The sequence below is a fragment of the Meles meles genome, chromosome 4 (assembly GCF_922984935.1).
Source record: "Meles meles chromosome 4, mMelMel3.1 paternal haplotype, whole genome shotgun sequence".
Lineage (NCBI taxonomy): Eukaryota > Metazoa > Chordata > Mammalia > Carnivora > Mustelidae > Meles > Meles meles.
This window is the reverse complement of record NC_060069.1, coordinates 73,052,153-73,062,327: the sequence shown is the minus strand read 5'-3', so window position 1 is coordinate 73,062,327 and position 10,175 is coordinate 73,052,153. Positions and strand designations below refer to the sequence as shown.

Sequence of the window (10,175 nt, the reverse complement as noted above, 5' to 3'; positions counted from 1 at the left end):
AAGCACATTATTCCAGGGGCACCTGGGTGGCTCAGTGGGTTAAGCCTCTGCCCCTGGCTCGGGTCATGATCCCAGGGTCCTGGGATCGAGCGGGGAGCCTCCTTCCTTCCTCTCTCTCTGCCTGCCTCTCTGCCTACTTGTGATCGCTCTCTGTCAAGTAAATAAATAAAATCTTTAAAAAAAAAAAAAAAAAAAAGCACATTATTCCAAATAATTCCAGGTAGTGGAAAATAACCCCTTCTGCCTTAAGTGCAGGCTACCTGTAGGGATATTCTTCTGAAGCAGACAGAGAGAGCTGGGGAAAAGTAAATTTACAGTGGGGAAACTTTACAAACATTACCTCAAGCCAGGTGATCAAGGTTAATTAATATAAATAGTGAAAAATAATAATGATAATTTATACCCTTAATACAAAGTGGTAAGAATGGTAATTTACTTCTGTACTCTTTCTCAACAAGCTATATTATTCCAGTCTCATCATGGGAAAAGCACCAGACAAGTCTCAGAACTAAAGGACATTTTACAAAATATCTGATCAGTAACTCTTGAAAATGTTAGTCATCAAAAACAAGAAAAACCTAAGAAATTATCAAAATCAAAAATTCTGAAGGAGACATAGCTGCTAAATATAATATAGTATCTTGAATAGGAGATAACCAAAGAACATTAAAGAAAAATCGAGGAAATCTGAATAAAGTTTAGATTTTAGTTAATAATAATAATGTGCCAATATTGGTTCATTAATTGTGAAAAATGTATCATATAAGGTATGTATAATAAGAGAAACTGAGTGTGGGCTGTAGGGAAAGAAAAATTCTTCCTCTCTCCTTCAAGGTCTTCCAACGGGACTAGCAATTACATTTAAATGAGACAGATTAACAGAAGAAAAAACCCCAATGTTTTATTATGTGCACATAGAGGCCCAATAATGAAATTGAGACCTGAAGAAATGAGCAAGGCAGGCATTTCTTACAGTGTTTAGGCAATAAATTCATGAGAAATTGCCAGGGTAAAGAAAATAGGTGTTGGGAGCTTTAATTAGTAGGGAATTCTAGGCAGAACTTCTGCTGAAGTATAAAAAAATAAGGTTTTGTTTCTACAGCTTTCTTGGCTTTAAAGTTTCTATCTCTGATCACCAGATCCTTATCACAAGGATCTCTTTTTACTTCTTAGAACATGAGAGATATTTTTCTTATGAGAGATTTATTTCCTGCTTTCACAAGGACAGAGGAAGGTCTGAGTGTTCTTGCATTGATGGTTTCTTAAGTAACTTTTATTAAAATAATCGATATGACAAGGTGGTACATTTCGGAGCGGCCTGTCCTTGGCCCCTATAGTGCTATTTGAGAATTCTCTGTACTATCTTCCCAATATTTTTTCAATCTAAAACTGGTCTAAAATTAAAAGTCCATTTTAAAATGGAGGGAAAAATTGATCTACAGATCCAAGCATCTCAAAAATTTACAGATAGGACACAGTGATCTACATCCTGACAATTATATTCAAACTGCTGGGTGACAAAGATAAAATTTTGATACCAGCAAAAGGAAAAAGAAAAAAGAAAAAAAGTAACCTCATTACATATAAGGGAATAGGAAGTGATTAACAGCTATTAAAGACTTTACATGCAGAAGAACTATCTTCATAATTGGTCTTCTTAAATTTAAAGTAGTAAGATAGGTTAACTGAAAACACTTGTATTATTTGTGCCAAGAAGGAAAAGATCTAATAATGAGCCTTAATCTCAAAGTAGTTTAGGAACTTAAATATTCTCTTAATAAACCTTTCAAACCTTGGGTTTGTAATATTTTTTTTTCTTTACAAATTCTGCCCTCTTCACAAAATGTCTTCAACTAGTTTGACATAAGGAATAAATGTTCTGTAAAGCTAAATAATCACTCTTTTAAAATATTACTCCATTATATTTCTCTAGGTGCAATAATTTTTTACAGTTCATTTTATTCAGGCAGATGTAGATAAAGGAAAAGAAAAAGTAGAAATCAATTAACCCAGCTTGTATTATGCGATAGCAGAGAATCATTAGGATTCTTTACAGCAAAGAACAATAAGATAAGAGATGTACTGTGGGAAGATTAGTCTAGTAGTCTGTGTATATGGGATAAATTAATGAGAATCAGTTAATAGATATCTGTTAAGAAGTAATTTTGTGACAAAAACAGAATGACCTGATCTGTACAGACAGATCGGATTAGAAGGAATAACGGATGCTTTATTGAATTCAAAAAATGGGGTAGAGAATGCTTAGAGCAAAGTAAAAAAGATACTGAGTATTAGGAAAAGTGGGAAACTGGTACAGATATTATTATTATGCAAAATTCTCTGTGATCTGATCCCAAATAACCCCTCTTGCCCTGTCCTTATTCTTTACTTGGCTCCTGCCAAACAGAATTATGTGCTGTTTTATAATTATGTCATGAATTTGTCATCTCTAAGGACATTTACTTGAGATGTTCCCTACACTTTTGAGTGCATAGTACTGCTATATCCAACTAGGTCATTCATTCTTTTAGTAGCATTAAATACGTACTTATTAAGTTACTATTTTAAAGGATAGTACTATATTCTGTGGCTGACAGCTTAGTTGGGAAATGAACCCATAAACAAATTATTTTGGTAGAGCATAACCAATGAATCATAAAGGTATGTAAAAGTATGGTGCAAATGCATCATTGTTGTTATGATAGGTGGGCAAGGAGCAGTGAACCTGGAGACGAAGAAAAAGAATAGAGAGAGCTTGCTTCAATAGAAATGTTAGATTGTATCCTTCAGAGTCCATTTTTCTAAATTTGACTGAGAGCAAATATCACGAAGGGTACTTAAGTAGAATATGTCGTTCACAAAGATTGTGTGTTGATGGGCTTTGAAGAATTTTAAACAAGGAAAACTATATAACCAAGTTAGGCTGTCAGAAAATTGTTCGCAGATTTATGGGAAGAATTGAGAGGGCATTGGTTCTAAGCAGTTGGAATAGTTGGGAGAAGTGGTTTAGGCATCTAGAATTGTAAGACTGAAGACAAAAGGTAAATATTTTTACAAAATATGAGGAATCTGAATAACATCAACTCATTGAGAATTTCACTGATCATTTTCAGATAGAAAGTATCTCTTTCTTGAGTCATTTCATCTTGCTTATGTACCTAAAAAAAATTGCAATGAATGATCATTTGCATGCATTTTGTATCACAACTGTCTTCCGGACACACATGCACACACGCACATGTACACACATGCATGTCTCTGTGCTTCTGCACAAACACACCTGTGTGTATTACTTTATAATCACTTTGTGGATGTAAGATCAAATTTATCCAGAAATTAAGTGTTGTATCAAGTTGTTGCTCAATTATTACTTAGTGAATATTTGAATTAACTAAACCTACATGATTATAAGGGTAGCTATTAAAAGAAAACTTTGACTGAAGATAGGTCTCTGTAATAAGCTGCAATTCAGCTTCAGGGCTCTGGCTGAGTCACTATTCTTTTTTAACCATTTTATCCTTTTTTCCCAAGTGTAAAATGAGAATAATAATGGTTACCTGCCTCAAAGGGGTGTTGTGAGGACTAGCTAGTTGACAGTTTAAACTATTTTGAAGATGGAATGTACTATAAATGCTCCAAGGAAAGTTTTTAAAAGCACAATGGAATAAAACCCTTGAACCATAGCATTAGGAAAGTTAGTATGTCTTTTAGGCTGGCAATCCTCGACCGATAAAGAATTCTATGGGAAATTAACTCCACCACATTCTTTATTTTCTTGCCTCTTTTCTACTTTCTTTTGTAGCTTATATCTGGCTAGTGACTCAATTCAACAGGAAAGTTCCAGTTATACCATATTTTGAAATAGATGTTACTCATAAAAAAAGAAATGCAGTGAAGATAATAAAATGGTCATTAATCACACTGGAAAATGTGGTCTTTTCAATATAGCACAATATTCAGAATTCACCAGAACTATTTTAAAATTCACTTTATCATTAGGAATTCAAGGGTATTTTGAAGTTGCCTAGAAGCAAATGTTCATTTTTTGTGTGGAAATATACTTTAATAATTTTCCTAAAACATAAATATCAGAACTAGGTCAGAACTTCATTTTTCAAAACAATTGCTTGTTGTTGTTTTTTTTCCCAAATGCCAAATAACACACTCAAAACTCTGAAAAAGAAATTGTTTCCTCTAGTCATTCTTATTAAGAGTATTTGCACATTTGCATACCCTATTTTAAAAACAAAAATCCTCATGCATATAGGTTAAAACAGAAGAACCGCACACTGGGCAATTTTTGTGAGAAGGAGATGTTTATTAATGAGACATCATAATCAAGTTCACATGTGCTTTACCAAAGCTGAGACACATCCTCACTAGTCTATGTTCAGTAATATAGGATATGAGCCCATGAATCTGATTTTCATTCCTTACTGAAAACAGTAAGTAAAAACTCTAATATTGGGGCGTCTGGGTGGCTCAGTGGGTTAAAGCCTCTGCCTTCGGCTCAGGTCATGATCCCAGGGTCCTGGGATGGAGCCCCGCATCGGGCTCTCTGCTCAGAGGGGAGCCTGCTTCTCCTTCTCTCTCTCTGCCTACTTGTGATCTCTGTCTGTCAAATAAACAAATAAAATCTTTAAAAAACAAAAAAAAAAACAAAAAAAACCTCTAATATTAACAATAACAAAACACAACTTCTTATCAGATATCATTCAGCCATGTGAAAGGAAGACATCCTCCTCTTTGCAACAACATGGATGCACCTTGAAAGCATTAAGCTAAGTGAAATTAGCCAGACATAGAAAGACACATATTTCATGTATCGCTTGTGTGTAGACTCTTAAAAAAAAAAAAAATCAAACTCAAAGAAACAGAGAGTAGAAAGTGGTTGTCTAGGGCTGAGGGGCAGTGAGGAAAATAAGGAGGGATTGGGAAAAGGGTGTACTTTCAGTTATAAGATGAAAAAGCCTGATCTAATGTATATAACATGGTGACTATAGTTGATAACATTATATTATATAATTGAAATTTGCTTAGACAGCAGCACTTAATTGTTCTCTCACGCACACAAACATAAATACGTGAGTAATGGATGTGCTAATTAACTTAGTGGGGAGATTTTTCACAATGTATACATATATTAAGTAATCATGGTGTAAATATTAAATATCTTACAATTTTATCAATTATACCTTGTAGGGGCCAAGGGACAAAATGTGTTGCCCCAAGTGTGCCCTAAAATGTGTCACCTTGCATATTGATCATTTTAAATAAAAGTTACTTAAGAGACAGCCTGCACAAGGACACTCAGAATGCCCACAATCCCCTGAAAGCAGGAAATAATCTCCATTTGTGAAAGGTACTTTTCTTGGAAAATGAGGTACAGAAACATCTTTATCACCAGAGATAGGAAACTCAGGGCCTAGAAGGGTGTATAAACAACTCTTCTACTTTTACTAATTTATCACTCCAGCCCAAATTCTGTTCAGAATTCCTTCTTCACTGAAGCTCACAAAGTCAAGTTTTCTTTGCCCTGTCAATTCTTTATAGATTTATTCTCCTTATTCAAAGAGCATAAAAACTCTCTGCCTTGGTAATTCTTGTAATTCTTAATTTCATTTCTGGGTCCCTGTGCTCATGTAATTAAACTTTGTGGGTTTTTTTTTTTTCTCATGTTTATCTTCCTCATATAAATTTGTTAGTCCAGCAGGAAGAACTTGACAAGTCATAGAAGAATTTTTTTTCTTTTCCTTTAAGCTCAATAAAGCTGCATTAAAAAAAAAAAGTTGCAAGTCAAAGAACTGAAAAAAATCTACATTTTGTAAGTGGAGAGCAGTCAGGATATACAAAGCATCAGTGGAATAACTATAATAGACTTCAGTTAGGTATACTAGCTAGAGAATCTAGAGAATCAGGTAAAGAGGATGCAAGGCTGTTGTGCACTTCTGTGTTATTCACAATTGTATTTCTAGCCTCTAGAATGGTTTCATCCTATAGTAGGAGCTCAATAAATACTTGCTGACTCAATAAATAAGTGGAATATGGATTCCTAACTTGAAGTGGTAAGCGGTACGGATCAATTTTAGCTCCCTGAACAGCAGCGGGGCAGGGTGGAATGTGTTTTGGAAAGCTTATTCTGGCGGTGGCTATGTGAGATGACAGTAGAGGAATCACACAGCCATGTTGATGGAACCATTTCTACGGGGGATGGCTTGACTCAGCCACGTTTTGAACATCTCATCACCCATGCTTTCAAATGCAAGAAAATCCAACATTACAAACACTATCAATTGAATCATTATGCCTTATGATATCTTGCTGAGCTATCACAGCATTTGCATTATACATAAGCAGTGAACCAAGAAGGAAAGGCTTTGTATCCACTACATTTGGCAGCAAAAGCTTTATAAAACAAATCCGTTCTACATTTGTTTTAAAGTTGACATCAGTGTGCCTGTACCTACAGAAAATGGAGGGCCAAAAAAGAAAAGTTGTTTGCTCTTGAATTTTATTTTATTTTTCAGTGTTTCTGGTTTTGTTGTTGTTGTTGTTGTGTTTGTTTGTTTGTTTGTTTGTTTTTTTATACTTTTTTTTATACTTTTTTTTTCTTTTTTTTTTTCTCATTTTATTTATTTTTTCAGCGTAACAGTATTCATTCTTTTTGCACAACACCCACTGCTCCATGCAAAACGTGCCCTCCCCATTACCCACCACCTGTTCCCCCAACCTCCCACCCCTGACCCTTCAAAACCCTCAGGTTGCCCCAACCTCCCACCCCTGACCCTTCAAAACCCTCAGGTTGTTTTTCAGAGTCCATAGTCTCTTATGGTTCGCCTCCCCTCCCCAATGTCCATAGCCCGCTCCCCCTCCCCCAATCCCACCTCCCCGCAGCAACCCCCAGTTTGTTTTGTGAGATTAAGAGTCATTTATGGTTTGTCTCCCTCCCAATCCCATCTTGTTTCATTTATTCTTCTCCTATCTCCTACCCCCCCCATGTTGCTTCTCCATGTCCTCATATCAGGGAGATCATATGATAGTTGTCTTTCTCCAATTGACTTATTTCACTAAGCATGATACGCTCTAGTTCCATCCACGTTGTCGCAAATGGCAAGATTTCATTTCTTTTGATGGCTGCATAGTATTCCATTGTGTATATATACCACATCTTCTTTATCCATTCATCTGTTGATGGACATCTAGGTTCTTTCCATAGTCTGGCTATTGTAGACATTGCTGCTATAAACATTAGGGTACACGTGCCCCTTCGGATCACTATGTTTGTATCTTTAGGGTAAATACCCAGTAGGATTCAACAGTACATTAAAAGGATTATTCACCACGATCAAGTGGGATTTATTCCAGGGCTGCAGGGTTGGTTCAACATCCGCAAATCAATCAATGTGATAGAACACATTAATAAAAGAAAGAACAAGAACCATATGATACTCTCAATAGATGCTGAAAAAGCATTTGACAAAGTACAGCATCCCTTCCTGATCAAAACTCTTCAAAGTGTGGGGATAGAGGGCACATACCTCAATATTATCAAAGCCATCTATGAAAAACCCACCGCAAATATCATTCTCAATGGAGAAAAACTGAAAGCTTTTCCGTTAAGGTCAGGAACACGGCAGGGATGTCCATTATCACCACTGCTATTCAACATAGTACTAGAAGTCCTAGCCTCAGCAATCAGACAACAAAAAGAAATTAAAGGCATCCAAATTGGTAAAGAAGAAGTCAAACTATCACTCTTCGCAGATGATATGATACTATATGTGGAAAACCCAAAAGACTCCACTCCAAAACTGCTAGAACTTGTTCAGGAATTCAGTAAAGTGTCAGGATATAAAATCAATGCACAGAAATCAGTTGCATTTCTGTACACCAACAACAAGACTGAAGAAAGAGAAATTAAGGAGTCAATCCCATTTACAATTGTACCCAAAACTATAAGATACCTAGGAATAAACCTAACCAAAGAGACTAAGAATCTATACACAGAAAATTATAAAGTACTCATGAAAGAAATTGAGGAAGACACAAAAAAATGGAAAAATGTTCCATGCTCCTGGATTGGAAGAATAAATATTGTGAAAATGTCTATGCTACCTAAAGCAATCTACACATTTAATGCAATCCCTATCAAAATACCATCCATTTTTTTCAAAGAAATGGAACAAATAATCCTAAAATTTATATGGAACCAGAAAAGACCTCGAATAGCCAAAGGAATATTGTTTGTTTGTTTTTAATGAGGGAGGCAGAAGGATAAGCCAGGACCTCCTTCCAGAGCTCATAACATGGGTAAGAAAATGAGAGATACCACTAAACAGAGGAAAATAATATCCAAGAGACAAATGCCCATGAATGTGTTTATTAAAATATAATTTCTTATACAAATGTGTGACTAAATACTGACTTTGTGGTGTTTTCTGAAAGTGCTTTGAGAAATATGAAATCTTGCTGTTGGGTGAAACTAGTGGTCCATCTAGCCAAAGGTCCTTTCCAGTGGTACCAAATTAACTTGTAGGGAGAGCAAAGATAACTGCCAGATAACTTTTAATCTGTGAAGTTATCCAAAGTTTGAAAATACCATGGGAAATCTTAGAACTCAAACAGTGAATGGATTCTCCATACCTGCTATATATTGCGCTATACATAGGCGCTATACATTACCACTGAAAATGCTCCTCAGAGTGGCGGCATATGAGAAGTTAACAATTTCCTTCCACCTGAATTCCTCTCTTCGTCCTTCCCTAGCTTATCTTCAATCACTTGTGTCATGGGACATATATAAGTTGTTGGAAAGTGTTAGACTCTGATAGTAAAGCAAAATCAGAGTTAAAGATAGATGTTTAACCAGTCACGTTCAAACACAACCTATTGAATGAAGAACTTGAGGTTCAAGTGGACAACTATTCTGCATTCCTGAGAAATCTCAATCAGTTTCTCCTTCTGGTGAGTATTTTCACGTTGCACTTTGCAGCCACAAATTAAGTGAGTGTATATTTTTCAGTGCGGTATAATCACTAAAAGATCTGAAATAGAAGACCAGAAGAAAATATTTTGTGTCTATATATTTTTAAAATATCCATCCATGAAAAAGGAGCCAGGTGTTAGTTTCCTATGGGGGACATTCTCATGGAGTCAATATAAGGCTAAATCTGTTTACTCCATTTCTTGTTCTTTAACAGCTTCTCTGGTGCCACCATTGTCCTGTTCAGGTTCAGGAAGCTCTCAGTGTATTGCAACAACCTCAAATGGCAGTTTGTCTGCTCACCAAGGACTGTCAATCAAATCCAAGATCCCCCATCTCTCAGGACCTTGCTCTTCATGCTCCTGCAGCTAATCTTCTCAGATCAGTGCCCGACCGAGTGCTGAACCCTGCTCTCTGAATTTTAGTCTCCAAATGAACAAAAATAAAACCAAAACAAGTGACAAAAAGAATAAAACAAATATTTTTCACTTTTATTATAAATATGCTTGTCAATATAGAGTCTGATTTTGAAAACATCAAGAACAGGGTTAATTTTCAAGTATTTGATGATTAAGAAAAAGCTAATAAAGAATTACTTTCTAATTATTCTAGTCTTATCTAATTTTCCTTTCATTAAATAAGTACGGAGTTGTAATAACCAAGATGTTCAAATTTTATTGTCATTATGAGTAAAAATATTATGAATACTATTATTATATTAATAATAATTTATTTTGTTACAATAATTATCTATCATATACACATTATAAAATGTGTAATAATTTCAGTAACATTTATATGTCTTTATTTTCACTTACATTATTTCAACTAACCACAATAGACAAGTGTTGGGATGGTGCACATATTATTATCTTTATCTTGTTTGGGGGAATCTACTAATTGGAAATACTAGATAAAAGAACTAGAGTCTTTTGCGTCCTGTTTCTTTTACTCCACCACACTGCTCTTCTTCCTGCTTCTTTCTTTCATTAGGGACTAATTCTTTTTCTTAATCTCTGGCTAAAATTAAAATTTATCACTAAAATACTGAACTTGTCCAAATTCATGGTTGACCTTTTTAACAATAAAACATTTCATCTAAATTTACAGGATGAAATTTTACTTTATTTTTAACTTGGCAATAGAATAACTATATCGGGTAATTTAATTACTATCCTTCACAAATGTATAC

General features: G+C 35.1%; 1 pseudogene; it reads right to left on the bottom strand.

Annotated features, from left to right (window-relative positions):
* Positions 1 to 9,078: 9,078 nt before the first annotated feature.
* On the bottom strand, positions 9,079 to 9,341 carry LOC123940703 (annotated as a pseudogene).
* Between the last annotated feature and the right edge of the window lie 834 nt (positions 9,342 to 10,175).